Source organism: Sphaerodactylus townsendi, linkage group LG13 (genome assembly GCF_021028975.2).
Source record: "Sphaerodactylus townsendi isolate TG3544 linkage group LG13, MPM_Stown_v2.3, whole genome shotgun sequence".
In the NCBI taxonomy this organism is placed as follows: Eukaryota; Metazoa; Chordata; class Lepidosauria; order Squamata; family Sphaerodactylidae; genus Sphaerodactylus; species Sphaerodactylus townsendi.
The window spans coordinates 19,599,074-19,619,336 of NC_059437.1; positions in this window are offsets into that span (position 1 = coordinate 19,599,074).

Here is a 20,263-nt window from a genome sequence, read left to right on the forward strand (position 1 = left end):
CTGAAGCAACTACAGAGCTCATAGAACACAAGAGGTTGCAGAAGCTGTAAGAGACATCCATTTCTCAATTAATTGTTGCTGTGCATCAGTCATGAGACTAAATGTTCCCTCCCCCCACCCCCCAAGATGACTCAAATTTCCATAGGCAGTTCATAAAAAAGCATCTGAAACAAGTGTGCAGTTCCATTTTTCTAGGATTTAGAAATACAGAGCTCACAATTAACTGTACTATGAACTTCCTTGGCATTATGGCTACCAGTGGCTGAGAACAGGTAAAGATATTCTTTAACCCTTAAACGTAAGGGTTTAGACCTAATTCTTCCTCCACACTCTTCTCACTAGCCTGATGCTCCTTGGGCCTTTCAAGATAAGTCCTTGCACTCCCAGGGTATTCAGTGCAAGGATATGTCTCAGCCCAAGGTGGCTTTGGCACATCTTGTCAACAACCCCCCAAAAGCTACTACTACTTTAAGAACAAGCATTAGACCAAGCACTGTCCAAGGAGAAAAACAGTTATGAATATGATCAAGCACAGATACCACAGGAAACAGCAGAATTGGGTGAATTGATTTTATATGTTTTATATGGCTTTGTTCAAAATTTTAGTTGCATCCAAGATGCAGACAGTTTAGCACAGAACAATAAATGATTTAAAAATAATTATGATTGAGAGGCTGAGCCTAGGATACCGAGAAAATGAATGGCTGTAGATGATTCTAAAAGAAGCTTTAGGTGCCAGAAGCTGTATTCAGCCAGTGTACCATTTCATGCATGTTGGTGCTAGGGGCACCCTACATTGGAGTAGTTGGATCTAACTCCCCAATCCTTGAACATTTGTTTGTTTGTTTACAGTTTGATGTACAGGCTGCCCTTCTCCTGGTGGACTCAGGGATGGTTTACAAGGATATCAACCATAAAATCCACACAGTTTCTTATACAATAAGAATGTTTAAGAAAGCCAATGGCAGCTTAACCATTTTCAAAATCAAGAGGACCAGAGAGTGATGCAAGATCTGTTGGAGTGCTGTTGGTGCCCTCACCAAAAAGCTTGGCACAATAACTCTGTCTTACAGTCAGATCCTGCATAACTGTGATAAGTCGACAAAGCATTCCACCAAGGAAAGGTGGATATCTTTTGGACCAGGGATCATCAATAAATTGTTCTCCATGGAGCAAAGAGCTCTTTCAGGGGTATATCTGGAGATGTGCTCCTGCAAGTACAACGGTCCCAGACCACACAGGGTTTTAAAGGTTAACACCACAACCTTGAACCTGACTCAGTACTCCACTGGAAGCCAATGCAGCTGGAGGAGCACTGGACAAATGTGCTCCCACAAAGACATCCCCCAATAGAACCTCAGAGACCAACCACCTTTTAAAGGTTCTAAGCTTTAAAGAGACTCCCATGGGACTGAGTGGTAAGCTATACTATTGCAGTCAATCTCTGCTCCTGACCTGAGTTCGATCCCAACAGAAGTTGGGTTCAGGCAAGAGGCTCAAGGTTGATTCAGTCTTCCATCCTTCCAAGGTCGGTAAAGTTAGTACCCAGCTTTCTGGGTGTAAAGTATAGATGACATGGGAAGGTAATGGCCAACTACCCTGTAAACAGTCTTCCTAGTAAAGCTGAAATGTGATGTCACCCCATGGGTCAGTAATGATTCAGTGCTTGCACACAGTACCTTACCTTAAGTTGTAAAGATTCAAAGCTCATTTAGTCAGATACAATTTGAAACAGAAATCTGAGTTGTTATATCACAGTCAGAAGGTTGGAGGGGTTGAGGAGAAAGGGTCAGTATGCAAAGTCTCATTGCCCCTTGCACCTTGGGGGTAGAACTGTATCATCTGCGGTGGGATAAGAATTCATTTATCCTGATGTGTCCATTGCTCTAAACTTGTGAATGTACATAAATTCAGGTATCTCAGTTTTTAATCTCCCTTTGAAGCTTCTCTATTTGAGGATCTGTTAGCAACTGTTAGCAAGTGAATGATCTTGGGCCCAGTGTCTTCATGTGCTTGTATCCTGGGGCACCCCACTTTGGAGCAGAAGCCACAAGGTCTGCGCTTTGAACCAGGAACAAGCAGTAAGGAGAAATCTCTGGTGTGAGCAGAATGCGGAACAGGAGCAGGATGGCCAAAATATTCTGCTTTTGTAACAGTGGTTGGATGTATGGAAATGAGCAGTTGACGCTTTTCATGGCATGAGGGCAAATAAATAACATCCCACTAATGATGCAATCCAAAGGAGGCCACACTGGAAGTGGTGGAAGGGTTGGGCTGGCTCCCATGCCACCAGTGCCATGCTAACTGGACTTATCTCAGTGGCCAGCTGCTGCAGTGGCCAAACCCAAAAGCTGGCACTTGTGGTGGCTAGCCATTGCCTCAAATGCCTGCACTGGCATGGATGGAAGGATTCCAGGGGTGCTCCTGGAGGTAGAGACAACTTTAGTTAGTTCACAAAGGATTTTCAGCTAAGGGAAAAAACCCTCCAGTGCAGACTTAAGCCAGCCAAATAGGGTGATATACATACTTTTGAACTATGGACTACCCCAGAGGAGGAAGGATTTTCTCCTTCTCCCCTGGCACCTATGCCACCAATTGCCTCTTGGGAGGCAGGATGGCAGAACTGCCACTCTGTCCCCAGCTGCCACTCTGCTGCCCCCTCCCAAGTTTAGGCTGCCTGTCTATGTAAAAGGGACCTGGTAGCTTTGTCCACACTTGTTGGCATCTTTGGGGGAAAATGAGTTGCTACAAGGAGAAAGAGTACCATGTCAGAAACAGATGTATATCTCCTTATATCAATTTTATTCTGCCTTTCCCCAAATTTCTCAGTGTAGCATACATAATTAGCCTGTCTCCATGTTACTTTCCCAACAGCTCAATGCAGTAGGACAGTCAAAATGATGGTGATTGGCCCAGCATTATCCAGTAACCTTTATGTCTGACTGGAGATTTGAACCAGCATCTCCCTGGCAGTAATTAAGGTTGTCAACTCTTGGTTGGTAAATTCCTGTAGATTTCAAGATGGAGCCTGATGCAGGTAGAATTTGGGGAGGGGAGGGTAGGGTAAAAGTTGAATGAATGAACAAATGATTGAATGAATGAATGAAAACAATGCTATAGAGTCCACCCCCCAAAGCAGCCATTATCTCCAAGGTAACTGATTTCTGTAGTCCGAAGAGCATTTGTAATTTTGGGAGATCTCTAGGTCACATGTGAAGATTGGGAACTCTAGTGGTAATCCAACACTTCTGTAATAGCTAGCAAGTCTGCTCACTGTTCTTGGGATTCTGCCCATAATGATGCTGCAGTCACAATCCACACACCGTTTCCTCCAACATAGTTGCCCTATCATCAGTACATCAAACTAACAGCCCAAGTCTTATGCTTGTTTACCCAGAAGTACATCTTAGTTCAGTAAGATTTACTTGCAAGCAAGAGTGACAAAGAATGGGGCTTCCTAAGTGCTTTCTTGCCGCTCTGTTCAGTATCAGAAGACGGATCCCGTCTACAAACATCCATTTTTCTATTCTGGGATTACAGTTGCAGAAAAGATTTGTAGCTTCTAGTTAATGGATAGTGTTTATTTTAACAGTTTGAGTATCTGGGGTTGTTTGTCGGGATTTGTGATCTGCTTGTAGTATATAGAGCTTGCGAAAGAAAGTAATTAATAGAATACTTTAGAATTCTCTTGTCTGAACTTTGCTATCTGACAGAGGAGAGGAATTTAAAATTCTTTTTAAAGTAGGAAAATGAAGGAAGCATACTCAGGCCTTCGAAGAACAGCAGTATTCCTTTCAATATTAACTCCCCCTCCCTTCTACTCATTCATCATGTAGCGAGGGGTGGATTACAGTCTCAGTGCTGCACAAAATCAGTGAAACGCATTCTGGTTCAGATATCCCATCACTTACTATAAGCAGGCCTATTTCCCACTTACTAATATTATTTTGAGGATACATTTACAATCAATTTACATCAGCCTCAAGATTGCATCTTGGGATTTCCAAATGTGTTTTTGTGCTTAGTCTTACCCTTCCCTCTTTTCATGAAAAAATAAATCGATGGTATATAGATCGGAAGTGAGCAAACGTTGCCTATTTTGTTTCTTTCTCTATTTGGTTGGTTTTGGTTTGTTCTCTCTCTTATTGCTGTAGATTTTGTAAATGTGATTGCATCGTGTGCAATGGCATGGAGACATAATTTACATGCACCATATAGACAGAATATCCGTAAGAGGGGGAGAAGACAGAGGTGTATAAAATTAAGCTTGGGTTAGAAAGGACATCTTTGACCTGATAGCTTCAGCTCAGGGCTGGAGCAAGGGGGAACTGTGCCCGGGGCCTCTACCACACCCCACCCTGGAATGCCCCTGGAACACCATGCCCCTGCACCAATGCGTGCCTGGTGCGTTGAGCACCCCCCATCCTCTTGGCGCTACACCACTGTTCCAGCTAGCCTGATCTTCTCAGATCTCAGAAACATAGCAGGGTTAGTCTTGCCTATTGTTTGGATGGGAGAGCTCTAAGGACTACCAGGGTTTGGTGGGGCGGTGGCCATTTCATGAAGCATACGCTATGGGCGAATGCTTTATCAGCGAAACCCAGCCCAACCGGAGGCTGCAGCCATCTGATCCAGATATGACTTGATTCTCCTCCCCATCCTACCCTCAGCTTTCTCTGCCCACCAGCCTGCTCCCCCTCCACCACGCTCCCTTAATTCAGGAGGCTTTGACTGTACCCAGTGGAGCAGCTCGCCTGCCATTTCTTCCATCCACCACTTGCCACTGCTTCTGCCTGATGCCACCTGCTGGTTGCCCTGGTGATGAGTGAATGGGAGGGCAGAAGCAGTGACGAACAGTGGGTGGCAGTGGGCAGAAGCAGTGGTGAGTGGCAGTGGACGGAAGAAGTGATGGATGAGCTGCTCTGCTGGGCAGTCAAAGCCTCCTGAGTCAAGGGAGAGTGGTGCGAGGGTACATGGATTGGCGAGCATGGCGGCCAGCAGTGGGCGGCAAGCGAGTGAAGCAGCAAGTGATGTGGAAGGGGCAGCCCCCCATGTGACACCCTGTGGCCCTCTCTGTCCTCCGCCATGGTACGCTACTGGCAAAGAGCTTTTTTGTTCTACTTTGCATAAGCTCAACATCTCACTTCTGCTACTTTGCAACCCATGCAAAACAGCTGCTCACATCCCTGTGGGTATTATGATGGCATGCTGAGTAAGCTGAAGCTCACATGTCTGCTTTACCTGGATTGCCCACAGTTTATATGAGATGATACATCCATGCAAAGTTGAATAGGGAAGATCATCCCCTTGCCAGCATAATATTCCAATAGGGCAGTCAGCATTGCCTCAGCAAATGCTGGAAGTTTTTAAGGACAGTGCCTAAAGAGGGTGGCATTTGGTGATGATGTGATGCTGTTTCCACATGACACTCTAGAATTTCCTCTAACATTTATGATAAAGATGATTCCTCAAACATCATTCCTTGAACATCACTGTAGATGCCATTTTATGGGCAGATGTAGTAGTATTCCATTGCTGATTACTCACTGCCAATGTTTCCTTGCCTGGCTCACATCTGTAACAACATTCTATCATTTCCAAATGGTTAGGAGAATTATATCAGATGTTGTGGATAGATGATTAGTAAATATTGAGAGCATGAGGGCACCCAGCAAAATAGATGGGTAGGTTCAGGGCTTGTCTATTACACACAGTTCCAAATTAGCTTGTGAAACTTACTGCTACAGTATATAATTATGGTCATTATCTTTAGATTGCTTTCAAATGGGAGTACACAAAATTCCTGCAGGGCAGATACTTCAGTGGCTCAAAGGTGGCCATCAACAAGTATGGCCTAATGGGACCTTCATGTGGAGAGGCTGATGGAGAGGAGAGATAATTGGAACAGGCTTGGATGTTTTCCCTTCAAGACCTTTTGCATCATGTGTTTGACCACTGTGGGCAACAAGATGCTGGACTAGATGGACACTTGGTCTGATTCCGCACATCTCTTCTGTTCTTTTGGTAGCCCAGAGGTACCCTTGTAACATCCTTCCAAATTAGAGTTGTCAGACCTCCACTAGGGATGCCCTACTTCAGACCACCTCATCCCAGTGCTTTGAGCCCCATCGCCCTGGCATCATCCAGCTGGCCGGTGGAGGTCTTCCCAGGCTTAACATGAGGTCTAGGCCTCAACATTGATGATGTGATGACATAACTTTCCCCACTGGTTGCCCAGGAGAACCAGACAATCTTATTTCAAATAGTGAGAAGGATACCAATCTCTTACTTCTCCAGATGTCTAATTGGGTGAAGATGTGTGGTTAAAAATCCTTACTACTTGGCAAAAAGATGCTGCCCTTATGAGCTAATGGCACTGCCTATATTTTCACAAAGACTTTGCAGAACTCATCTCGGAAATGACGAAGAGCTGGATTTTAATTATATTTGAGGAAAGGGGGGACATGAATGTAAACATTGTTTTGTGAAGTAAATGAGCTTGCTAGCTGATGACAATGTAATTACCTTTCACTTCCTTTACAGTAATGAAGCTCTAGAAAATAAAATAAAGGAAATCGGCAAAGAAATCACAACTCTTTTTTTCCCCCAGCACCCACTTAACAAATGCATTATGCTGACCAGAAACAAAGGAACATTATACTTTCAATAAGTTCTGACATATTCTTACGTTGGTGACAAAAAGCACCCTGATCAAATGATTTCATTATTTTAAAATTCCTAAATGGCTTTTCTACAATTGGAGGGCATGGGCACTAGTAAAACATATTACAATGAGAAAGAAGCAAACGGAAGATGACTTGCATCTGATTTAGGGCCAAAATAGGCAGGGCAAAGGTCATGGATATCTCAGTAAAGACTACATTGTGAGGCTGTGCAGCCACAATTTACATTAGGGCCATGCAGAAAGGGAAGAGGGGAGTTAACCCTTAAGGGCCTTCTTTCTTTTTGCTAATTAGAATTAGGCTTTTCTCTTTTACTAGCAGTTTTGAAGAGAGAGAAAAGCTATATCCTTTGAACACCTTTCCTCCCCCTATCAAATGTAAACAATTGTGTGAAAAGCCAGTTTTGACTACTGAAATCCAGTAAGACTAGAAGAGTTAAAACCCACCTTTCTTGCACATCCTTGATTTGAATTGCAGCTGTGCAGAAACAAGACATCCCTTTGCCAGACTAGCAAAGGTATGTATTCTTTTAGCATCTTAATGATGCCTTAGACTTAGAGATATATTAAACCATCCTGAAATATTTCACTAGTCCTTTTAACCAGAGCGGGGCAGAGTTCTCCCATTCTGGTCACATATGCATACATTCAAGTGCAGCCCTGTTTAAAGCTGGAAGCAGCGAGATGCAACACCAGTGTGGTACCACCACCACCCATCTCCAAGAGGGCTTTCCAGTGGCACAAGATTCAAGAAACAGCTCTGAAAACCTCTCACTGTTGGAAAGCCCCATAGGGCTTACAGGACTTATGGCACCAAAAGGGTGGCATAAGTCTGAGGGCCAGGGTTCAGCTCACCCACTGTGAATCCCAGGAAGGAGATGATTAATGTCAGCTCCACCCCAGGAACATCCAGGCCTGCCCCCACCCCCCATCCAGGTGTCTGATCAGGATAGCAGCACAGCCTTACCACAAGTGAGACTTCCAGGTTTCGCAGCATGGGGCTGAGGAATGGGCAGCCATCAGCGCATTTGCCATCTCTGCTGGGATAAGTGCCCTGGGGATGGCAAATGCACCAGCACAAGGCCACACCACTCCCTAAGTTATCTTTGCCTCCCCACCTTATTGAATGGAACTGAAAGAGGTACCTATTGAAAACTGTAGGATAGAATGCATTGCATCTGTCTCAACAAAGCCCAGAGACATGAAAAGAACAATGGTTTGTTAAAACACCTATAGTCCAGAAACAAGATAATTTCATTCAGAAACTCCAGAATCCAGGAAGTAATTCCAATGGCAAGACTCTTGGAAGCATCCCTAACAAAGCATCCATCAACATTTTTGATAGCTTGGCTAAGCAAATATGTCCCAGTTTCCTTTAATTTAGGTGAACTTGCTGTGGAGAAATGGCTCCTTCCCCCCCCCTTCTGTTTCCTTTTTCTTTCATCCTCTCCTTCTCCAACCAGGTACCAGAGATTTGGAGGACTAAGAAATCCCAGAGATACATCAGGAAATGCTACCTGACCTAGGGGGAAATGATATCTTGACCCAGCCTGACCTGGTCAAAGGAGGGTGGGGTCTGGGATCTGATAAATTGAGGGGGGAAAGAGAGGGGCGAGGTCTGCTTGGCTCAGGTCTCTCTCTGGAGGAGCAGAGCTCTTGCCTGTGAACTGGGAAGGCTGGCATCCATTTTCTACCAGACCATGTGCTCCAATAAGGCTCAATGTGTGAGCTCTTTGCCAATGGCAACATTTTAAACTTTAAGGACCTACCCTGCGTTCTACCACCTTTAGCCAGGGTATGTATTGAGTGATAGGAAAAGAAAGAGAGTTGCGTTTTATCTCCTTTTTTATTTTGTAACCCTTGCTAAATCTGGTGTGTGCTAAAAACATATGGTAATCATTTTCTCATGCTGTAAATACTTTTTTTAAAACTATAGCTGTGGAGGAGAAAGTTCTCTGTACCCATGCTGCCCCACTGTCTTGCACACGCTATTTCAGGAGGAGGTGGAGGGAGGCTGAGCAGCTTTTCCTCCAGGATCTCAGTGCTACCTAGCTGTGGAACCCAGGAGAGGAACCAAGGGGGAAACTGAGGCAGGGGGAGCCTCGATGCAGTTGGAAAGGAAGCTGGGAAATCCCTGATCTTCCCCAGCAGGCAGTCCTCAAATGATCCAGTGTGGTGGCAGCATACCCAAAAGAGAGAAGTTAAGCCCTCCCCAGGAGAAAGTCAGTTGGCTCACTGGGGGGGGTGTGCAGAGGAGAACGAAATAGGACCCCTGCCAGCCAAAAAAGCAAGCCACGTTCATAGCTGAATTTGGTGGCAGCCAGTGGGATGAGAACAAACAGAGAACTGGTGATTTAAAAAGCAAACAGGGAACTTGGAGATTAGAGCAACTGCTTACACACACACAGAGAGAGAGAGCAATGGAAGTTTGTTTTTGTTTTCGAGGTCCAACTGGAGTAGGAGGTCAAGAACTGTGGTTTAGCTAGGATGGAGCTAAGAGGAGGCATGTAGAGAATTCTAAAAAAAATGACCGAAGCAACAGCTTCAGGAGGGAATGCCTAAAGCAGCAGAATATATCCTGTGAGAACAAAGTCTGTAGATGAGATGAAGGCTCTCCTGCTAAGAAATACCAAGTTGATGGCAGCAGGGGCAGCTTCAGCTCTCACCACCGTAAACAAGCCCCAGCCCAAGCTGATGCAGTCCCGGATCCAGGAGTTAAGAACTGGAAAAGTTGAGGGCTACTCAGGCAGAAGAAAGAGATAGAACTCAGAGGCTGAGAATCCAGGAGGAACAGCATAAAAGGTGCAAGAGATAGGAAGACAGAGAAGCCACTTGGGAGAGGCTGAGTGGGAGGGAAAAGATGCTGGAGAGAAAGGGAGAAAGATGCAGCGAGGAACAGAGAGGAAGCATGACCTCCGAGATCAGCTAGCGTCTGCAGGAAAGAAAGCAACAGCAGGGAAAATAAATGTATTTACCCCCCAAAGACTTTGCACAATGCCACAGGGAGGGGGGAGGACCCCTCCATATATCTTACTGGAAATTTTGAAAAGAGCAGCTATGCAGCAGTGGGGGGGTGCAGGAGGCCCGAAAGTGCATGTCACTACCTCTGTAGCATTCTTGCTGGGGGCTGGCTGCCATCCTATCGCATAGCATGCCAAAAGGGCGGATGGGGGAAGTAGCTTTTAAAAAGATTTCAAAGCTACTGTGCTTAAAAGGTTCAAACTGGGGGGCTGAAACCCACTTCCAAAAGCAATTTCGGGTCTTATCCCCAGCAATGCAAAGCATTATTCAGAATATGTGTGGTGAAAATAGAAGTGAGATGAGATGGGAGGAGATGGGTGGGAAGAGAGCCAAAGCAGGGAGACTTTTGAATCATTATTCCAGTTACTGGTGCTAGACCAACTCTATTCCAAACTCCTCAAGGAGCTGAAATGTCTGAGTAAAGGGACAAAGGAGGCCCAAAAAAAATGCTACTGAGGCCTCAGAAATTGGGGATGAGTTGGTGCTGAACAGGGGAGGGTTCTTGGACTGGAGGACTTCCCAGTTGGGAAAGGGAAGGAGAAAGGAGTTCCAGAGGGGTGGGAAGAGCAGGAGTCTCAACCAAAGCCGGGGAAAGGGGGCTGCTTGCTGCTCCGGCAGAGGAGATTAAAAGAAGCCCCAGATTGACGGCTAATGGTGGAACAGTGACCTCAGGTTAGGAAATGCTTTATCTGGTGAGGAGCACCGACCATTTCTGGTGGCGTGCCCACTGAGGTTGCAAGTAGAACCTCCAAACCGCCTCCAAAAGCACCAACCAGCCCAAAAGGTAAGGAAGGCGGGTGGCTGTGGTGAACCATGAGAGTGCCTCTTTACCACAATGGAACCCTGCAGAAGCCTGGGGGTGACTATGTGTGGAGCCAGTCTGCGGCTGAGGGACAGCCAGCTGGTTCATGGGACCAATAATGCTGACACCACAGGTTCCTCCTCTGTTTACCCTAGTGCGAGAACTGATCTGGTGTCCAGAGTCTGATATTCTGCCCAACACATCATTTCAAATCCAGGGGGGGATTGGTGAGGAGCCTGAGCTGTGTCCTGTAGCACAGGATGCCTGTGGAGATGGGAGAGGTTGGTGGAGCCTCCTCTGGAAATGGGAGTTATGAAAGGACCAGCCCTACCCTGTGTTGATTGGCGGGACCTTCTGGGAGGAGGCCAGTACTCAGTAAATGTGGTAACCCACTTGTGCCAGACCCTGGAGGTGGGTGGGGGGGGGAAAGGGGTCTCTCTGAGGGAGACCAGGGACTCCTACCTGCTAGGGGGGGAGGGTTTGGGGGCCCCAGAGTACTACAGGGGAAGGGGAGCCCAGATAACCCAAGGAAGGGGAGGAGCAAACCCATCTCAGAAACTGAGGGGTGGGGTGTGCACAAAGCAGTGAGGAGGGGCAGTTCTCCCGAGCGACACAGCTGGAAGGCTGTGGATCTTTCTGGCAAGAAGAGTATCTGTCTTGCTCTGGTGGTGGAAACAAGACAGAGGTAACACGGTAGAGGGGGGCAGCTCCCCAGGTGCAGCAGGGAAGCTGAGAGGGGTTTTCAAAAGAGGCAGAACTAGAGGGGCTGGGGCTAGCTTTGGCTCAGAGGAGCAGATAGGCCGAATGTTTGGGTGCACGCACCAGAAGGGGTTTTCTGAAAGAGGGTTCAGTGTGATCCTAGTCTGGAACACACCTCCATGCCAAGTGGCTATAGATCCAAAGAGGTGGTGGAATTCTCTGAGTCCCTGTCTGAGGCAAGTTGTCTGGGAAGCTTAGGGAAGGTTGTACTATAGACTTTGGTTTGCCACAGGGCGGAGACAAGGTAGCTTGGCAGGGGGATGCCACATCAGGCAGCCTGGTAGTGATGCCAGGAAGTATAGGAGGAGACTTATGGAGTTGGCACATGACATCCACATGTGCAGGGCATCCTAGGTATCAACAAGAGATTTAGACAGAGGCTTCTGTTTGGAACTTCTACTGGCCCTAAGTTGGCTGGGATGTGAGGGAGGCATATTGTAACTCCTGTCCAATCTGTCAGAGAGTGGGCAAGAGTGGGAGTGCAAAGGCAAAGAGCACCGTTACCAGTACCTCCCTATCATGGGAGAGGCATTTCCAGGAGGAGTAGAGCATTATTGACATAGTTGGGCCTTTTCCCAAAACCTACAGAGAGGGGAAAGAGGAGTTCATTCTAACTTTGAGGTGGACCATGCAGCTTCTGGGTACCCTGAGGGGCAGTACCACTGGCATCCACGGATGCCCCAGCAGTGTGAGGAAGCTCTAGTTAAGGTCGCTTCTGTCAGTTAGGGTTCCCTACAGAGATCTTGACAGACCCAGGGGAGGCTGCAATTTCCTGTCGGAGTTGATGGAATGTCTGTGGAAGTGTTGTGGGGTGAAACATCTTAGGAGACTACAGCTTACCACTATTCAGTTGAATGGACTCACAGAGAGGAGATTCAAGTGGGACCCTATGAAAGGGATGCTGAGGACATATGTTGATTCTCACCCCAGGACTGGGAGTTGAGGAAGTTGCCACAGTTGTTGTTTGCCTACAGGGAGGTTCCACTAAGAGTCTACTGGTTTCTCCCCCTTTACCCAGACTCTATGTTTGGAAAGAAGGGTCAGAGGGGCAGCTAAGATCACTATTAAAGAGGAAAGGTGGGAGGAGAGGAGAAAGATTCCTAGAAGAACCAAAGGAGTCCAGTGGTTGATTATGTCCCACTGTCATTCAGAGAAACGGCTTAAAAGATGATGATGAGTGTTGTTCCAGGAGAAACCTAGCCAAGGCCCAAGCCACACAGAGCAGTTAGGTATGATAAGACAGCACAAGGTCCTCATTACTTTTGAGTTAGAGGACAAAGTGATGGTTTTCTGCCTCTTATCACTCAGACAAGCTGAAGCTGACATGGGAAGGACATATGTGATTGTGGATAGGCTGGATGATGTTACTTGCATGCAGTGGCATTGGAAAGGAGTCCTGGGAAAAAAAGACCAAGGTTGTACATGTTAATATGCTGAAGCCTCATATCCTGCCGGGAGGAGGATGGTGTTGAATGTGACTAGAGGAGAGAGAGGAGGGCGAGGAACCAGATGACACCTGTAGTGGATGTTTTGGCCCACTTCTCTGGGAACCTGCTCAGGAGTGGGAGTTGCTGGTGTGGCCTGCAAGTGTGCGGTTATAGACAAGGAAATAATCCTGTCCAGTGTTGCACAGGTTTGAGAGATGTTTTTTTGAAACTGATCCCTTGCAGGAGAAAAAACTTGTCTTCAGTGCAAAAAGAGATGTTTGGCAATTGTATGGGCACTGGACATGAAACTGAGACCTTACTTGTGGGGAGGCTGAGAATTTACCCTCTTGACAGACCATTCATCCCACTCCCAATGACTGCAGACCATGAAGAGGAAGGAACTCAAACACTAAGCTGCAGGAGGAGGTGGTCATGGAGGATTCAGGAATTCAACATGAAAGATTCGAGACTTGTTGCCTGGGCCGTAACAGTATTGGTGGCTTAGTTTCCATATCCAGGAAGGACATGGTTTCTCATGAAGCCGAATATCTGTAGCCCATGTATCCTAATGTGTATCTAGCTGCAAATGGCGTTGCTTGGATTAAGCACTGGCGCCCTTCTGTAATAGGGTGCTACTCCAGCTTGTGAATCTTAGGGAGGGAGATGTGGAGAAATGGCTCCCTTCCCCCCCCTTCTGTTTCCCTTTTCTTTCATCCTCTCTCCTTCTCCAGAAAAGCCAGGTACACCAGAGATTTGGGAGGGACTAAGAAATCCCAAGAGATACATCAGGAAATGCTACCTGACCTAGGGAAATGATATCTTGACCCAATTGGCCTGATTTCTAGTCAAAGGAGGTTGGGGTCTGGGATCCTGATAAATTGAGGGAAGAGAGAGTGCCCAGGAGTCTCTTGGCTCAAGGTCTCTCTGGAGAACCCAGAGCTCTTGCCTGAACTGGGAAGGCGGCATCCCATTTTCCTGGACCATGTGCTCCAGCCAAGGTAATGTAGAAGGCTCTTTACCCAATGGCAACATTTTTAAACTTTAAGGACCTACCCTCGCTGGTTCTACCACCTTTAGCCAGGGTATGTATTGTAGTGATAGGAAAAGAGAGTTTGCGTTTTTTATCTCCTTTTATTTTGTAGCCCTTGCTAAATCTGGTTGTGTGCTAAAACATATGGTAATCATTTTCTTTTTTTAATAAATACTTTTTTTTAAAACCTTAGCTGTGGAGAGAAAGAGTTCTCTGTACCCGCACGTATGCCCCACTGTCTTGGACCGCAGCTATTTAAACAGGAGAGAGCGAGAGGCTGAGCAGCTTTTCCTCCAGGAATCTCCAGTGAAATCCCTGTGGAACCCAGGAGAGGGGAACCAAGGGGAAACTGAGGCAGGGGCCTCGTGCAGTTGGAAAGGAAGCTGGGAAATCCTGATCTTCCCCAGCAGGCAGTCCTCAAATGATCAGGTGGTGGCAGCATACCCAAAGAGAAAGTTAGCCCTCCCCAGGAAAAGTCGGTAACTCCTGGGGGTGTGCAGAGTGCGAAATAGGGCCTGCCAGCCAAAAGCAAGCCCGTTTCGCCACACTTGCTTTCCCTTAACTTGCTGTCCCTGACTGAACAAGAAGTCCCGTATTTGTTTCAAAGTGATTCCACTTTGGGAGAAGTTTAGTAGCAGCTCTAATCTGTTTCACCAATATAAGGTTTTTCTTGCCAACAGGGGATATCTAAGAGACCTTTGCATGCTTGCACATAGACAGAAATGTTCTCTTTTGTCAAACTTTCTTACATAGGTTGGATCCAGCGGCAAATCCCAAGATCGAAAGTGAAGCATTTTCATTAGTTTGTCCTTTTCTGCTGTTGACTTCCATTTCACCTCTAATGCTGTTCTTTATGGCAAGACTATATATTGTGAAGTATCTGAGTCCACCATGGGGATTTGCAGCCATATTGGAGCTATAAGTTTTTGGTGGGTACCTCATTTATAAGTGCCATGTGTGTCCAATTCATCTTGAGACCATGGCATGGGACTTCTGATTTCCACCTGCATGATTTTCCTAAGCCAAAATGATATCAGGTGGTCTAATCTGCACAATCCAAGGATCTCAATGTGTACTGAATGTTTGCTTCTGGACCCCCTCATGAGGAAAATTTTGCCCCCAACTCTGTTTCTCTTAGGAAAATGTAACAGGGGAAGGTAAGAATGTCCCTCCCACAGAGCCACAGTTCCAAGTCAAACTGGTACTCAATGGTGCTTTTAAATGGAGTTCCCACTGGGCACTCTCCTCTCCAATATGGCTGTGAATTTCTGTGATGGACACATACTATGTAATGTGTAGCTTGGTCTTTAGGGTCGCTAGTCCCCCAAGAACAACATTTGGAGGAATGTTTTGGGCTACAGCAGGACAACAGAAGTGAGAAAATTCCATTCTGCCATCAACAGAAATTATCATGGGTTCAACTCACAGAATTTACAAAGGAAATCATTTATGAAGGAAAGCACTAAGTCCCTAACATAAATTTTCCTTGTGAAATCTCATATTTATATTTTTACTGGATTTTTTTTACAATTCTTCACTAGATCCAGAGGATTTAGAATATTAGATATGGAACATTAATAGTTCAATTCTCTTCATTTCTACACAGATGTAAGAATGTGCTCAATGCAACCTACTCCCAAGTCACAGGTTGCATTTTTTTGAAAAGTAACATAGGATAGGCATAACAATCCTATTCCCTTTGAACAATTAGAAAACTTACTTTTCGAGAAAGAGAACTCTTCTCAGTTACCTCACAATACTGAGAAAATAGCACAATCAGGAGAAAATAAAATTGTACTGCAAAAATCCACAAAATCTAATGTAAGAACATAATGCAATTATCATAAAGTTGTCGCATAACAATAATATTCATGACAATGTCATATAAATCATTTAGACTATTTTTCATAAAGGACATGTGCTTTTTGAGAAAGGCCACATGTCTGTTATCTAGAAAACCATGTGCCATTGTGTACACACATGGTTCTCTTGTTTGCATGGATGAAAACATTAATTTCAGAGGAAGGAGCAATTCATCGTCTCCCCTTGAATTCTGTGGGAGGATAAGCTCTCCATGTGCCCCAGTGCTCATATTGCTGAATTAGATCGCTGGATCAAAGGTACAGAATCTGTCAGGTGGGTTTGCCTTGCAAATCAAAAGAACCAAGCTTAGTTAGTGGTACAATGTTCCAGCACCATTTATATCTCAGTTTGAAGACAGCAGTCAAACCAAACAAGAGAATCAATTGACAACATTGAAAACTGGCCTGAGAAACAGGTCATGTGCCTTTAAAGTCAAACAACCAAGGCAGAAAGCAGCCCAGAGCAAGAGGTGCTTTTTCCCCCCCGTCAATCCTTGCTTGAAGGCACTTGATGGGGGGAAATGAAAGGCCACTCAAATTGTGCATTGAAATTAACTTTTTAAACTTTGCATGTTCCATGCAGTGCTGCTCTCTGCATCTTTAAAGGTCTTTGGGGGTTAATGACTTGTAAAATAATGGCAATCCAAGAGAACTTGGAAATATATTGTCTCTCTGTTATGCTTTTCAGCACAGCTTAGGTAAGAAAAAAGAAAGAAAGAAATAGACCCCAAGAGAAGTCTAGACATGCAAAAATGCTAGAACAAACAATACCTTTATTGTAACATTAAATTAGCTTTTACAAGGAAGCTATAAATTTCAGACTAATGCATGCTAACAAGGCACAGCTTGTTGTAGGTATCCTATGCTTTTCATTCTTTCTTTAAAAGGTATTTTCAATCGGAAAGGATTCTGTTACCTGCTATTTTAGTTTAAGATTATGTCACTACCTAGCAATTACAGAGAGATTCATTTAAAATGTTATCCATAGAATGTCTTTCATTTCCTTGATTACTTTTTTTCCCTCTGCAGGGACTAGAACAGAATACATTTTCAACAACTGGGGGTAACCAACAGTTGGTCACCGCTGGAATGCACGGGTTGGATAAATAACAGCCCCCGTCCTGCCTTTCTCAATGAATTAGATAGAATCACTGGGACATAATAGGCCATTAGATTTTGCAAGCAGTTCCCCCCAGAAAAGAAATCTAGACTCACAACTGGATCCACAATATTAAGAATTCAAACATCACAATGTTTATCTATCCTAAAGAGTGCATTATTTATTGAACAATAATTTTTTTTAAAAAAAAAATTTCGAGGAAGGGTATTTAATTATTTCTAAAAGATATTTCATCACGAAAAGCAATGAATAAAGTTAGCTTTGTAAAGATTGATTCACACATTCAAGCCCCATCCACAGCTTCAGGGGGTCGGCCATGACGCCACAGCTGCATTGTCCTGCCACTCCCAAAGGGGTTACCCAGCAGCACTGGAGGCTGAACAAGCGTGACGGCCTCCCTGCCACCAAGAATCTGCCATAGTGTGCAATACACTTAAGCCACCAAAAGGGTTGCATAAGTGTCAACTTGTAGCTGCTGCTGATGGCTGGATGTGTAGGGATGCTGCTGCAGCATCCCGCATCACGTCCCACTGCCAGGGAGGGGGGCAGCAGTCATATGACACTCGGGTAAATGCCCTGGAGAGGACAAATCCACTGGTGTGGCCACCCCTCCACTCCCACGAGCTGATTTGCCCCTCTTTGGATGGGGCTCTTAATGAGTCACATTCTTGGACTCATAATTCTACTGGATAAAACACCCCAGTCACAACAACAAAAAAGATCTGGGATCTCAGCAAAATAAAATCTTGATTTCACACTCAGCTGGTCACACAGGTTCCAAAGTTTGGACATCATGGAGGATTCTCCACAATTCTGGTTATTATTTATGTAGGAAATTCATTCGTAACTAAAGGGCCTACTCTTTTTACTCAGGTTGACCAGTCAAACAACCTGGCAACAAGCAGCAAGGAAGTAGTCAGGTAAACCTAAAGAGTTTCCAGCGATTCCTAGAGCGATTCCTAGAGCTACTTGCTTTCACTTCCAGGTCCCAGAAGTGACATCTTCATACCCATAATACTGCCTTTTTTTCTGTTTGCCCTTGTTGCTGCTTCGAGTGGTTGTGAGCAATGGGAACTCAAGCTGGAAGATTCCCACCCTGACTGGGGAAATGGCATCCCTGGTTTTTCTTATGTTCTTATGTTCTTATGAGGCAGGCACGGCCTCCGCTCTGATGGAGCTGTGGGGGCAGCGGCCGCCTGCAGCTTGCCAAGTTGCTAGGCCCCGGCGCCAGCTGCTGTTGCCCCCCACCTCCATTGGAGAAGAAGCCACGCCTGCCTTGCTCCCAGGGGGCGGGGGTGGCAGGCCTGTGGCCCCCTAGAGAGAGGCAGGTGCGGCCTTTGTTCCATTGGAGGTGGGGGGGGCAGCAGCAGCCTGTGCCGGGTCTCTGTGATTTGGCAAGCTGTGGGCTGTTGTTGTGCCCCATTCTCCATAGGAGTAGAGGCCGTGCCTGCCTCGCTCCAGGGGTAACTGGGCCAGTAGGCAAAGGCCCAGCAACATGATTAAGTGGGGGGTGGGGCACGGTGGTGGCACCAGAGCAAAACCGGACACAAAAGCAGCATTATCCACAAACTGTAACAAAAATATTTGACTTGAAATGGCATAAACAGCAATTAAAATAGTCTAACAAGTAACCAGTTACATCTCTAGGCTAACTTCCAGGTATTATCTTTCAAACTTCTGACAGTTAAGACAGGCTTCCTTTTTTTAAAAAAAATGAAAATTGGAAATGCTCTTCTCTCTTATATCTACAAGTGTTTTACTTTTAATATTGGAGACAATGTCCTCAGAAGAACCATCATCCTGGGTTTCTGCATGAATCTCCTGTGAGAGTAACTGGGAATGCTTTTAAAGGAGAAATTCCCATAATAATGACTCATGCAGAGACACAATAGGCAGCTTCCTTTGTAGGTAGATAATTCTGCTGCATAATGCAGTCTGATACAAGAATGCAGCCAGTGACCTACTCCCCTCAGAGGCTGATTGGCACACAGTAAAACATGCAGGGATGCTGTTTGCAGCCTCTGCTATGTATATATGTGCTTCGAGCTCAACTCTTTAATTATCGAATTTTATTTCATATTGCATGCCAACAAATTTCTTGTACCACTATAATGTTCCCCAGCGTACAATCCAAGAGTTACAGTTCTCTGATCTTATTTGCCAGTGCTTGAAATTGTAGTGTTGAGGGTGCCAGCTGTACATGCCTGTTAGTTAAAGCAGACAAATAATTATTCGGCTTATATTCAGTTGGGAATAGCTTTTAGTCATGCTGAAGGACATGTCAAAGACACAGTGACTGCATCCTGTTTCGTTAAAACACACACATACCTCCCATGCTCAACAAAGAGCTTGGTGGTACAATAGCCTTTAGTAGTCTATCTCCAGAGGCAGAAATGAAACAGCAAGGTGTGGATGGGAGGCTTGCTGTATTTCTGTCTTTCTACACAGACAACATCACTGGCAACTGGCGACTCTGTTATTATGACTCGAGAACTTTTGTGCCTCCTCCAGATATGGAGGATGAATAATGTGACTCTGCCCTTCTTTATGAAAGAAGCAAGATCCGAATAGCAAAGGGATTTCTTGACAGGCACAATGGAGATGGTGAAAGCCAGGAAGTCATCCATACCATCTCAGCCAAGTAGAGTAATCTTAGCTGCTTTGTCAAAATGCAGTGGAGGAAGCGAGGGAGAAGGCAGACTCTCCAGCCAGCGGATGTGCCCAGAATCCTCGATTAGTTTGATGCGGCATCCTAATGAGACACTGATTTGAAGAAGCCCATTGACAAAAGGTTGTTGAAGTGCTCCAATTTTTCCCCCCTAAGCAAAAAGGCAGCTGTTTATAATGGTGATCTTTTGCCTTCTTATGCATGCTCATCTGCAGGAGCAAATATAAGCGAACAGGGAAAAAACAAGATGACTAAGAGGGGACTTGAGGGAAGTTTTATAAAATTATGAATAGTGCTGAGTGAATGGGGAGATTGGATGAGTGGCAGCAATTCGAGAGTGACAAAAGAGAATATGGCACATTGCAGAGGGGGAGGGGCTGTGGCTCAGTGGCTGAGCATGTGCTTTGCATGTTTAACCTCTGGCATTGTCAGGTATGGGGGAGACCTACTGCCTTTCAAAGCTGTTGAGGCAGAGCAAAAGTGCTAATGGTGTAATACAGCTTGTCTTGTATTTAGTGTATGGAACTGACTGCTAAAGAGTATACTGATGGCTTTAAAAGAAATATACAAATTCATTCACTTGACAGGCATTAGCTATGATCGCTAAATGGGACCCCCATGTGTAAAGGCAGTATACCTTTTGATACTACATTCTTGGAGAAGCAAACATGCCCTGTTTGTAGGTGCAACAGGAGTCTAAGAGGCAGCTGCTGAGAAGAGAATGGTGACCTAGCCCCTGGAAGGAAGCCATTTTCACTGCTTGTAGCCCGCTTTCGAGGGTCGCGTCGAGGCGTATGCACAACGCCGATGCACCCCTGACCCGTTCGCATGAATGGTCTCGGAAGGGGCAAGGAAGACGGCACAGCGCTGCGCCATCGCCTGAATGACATAC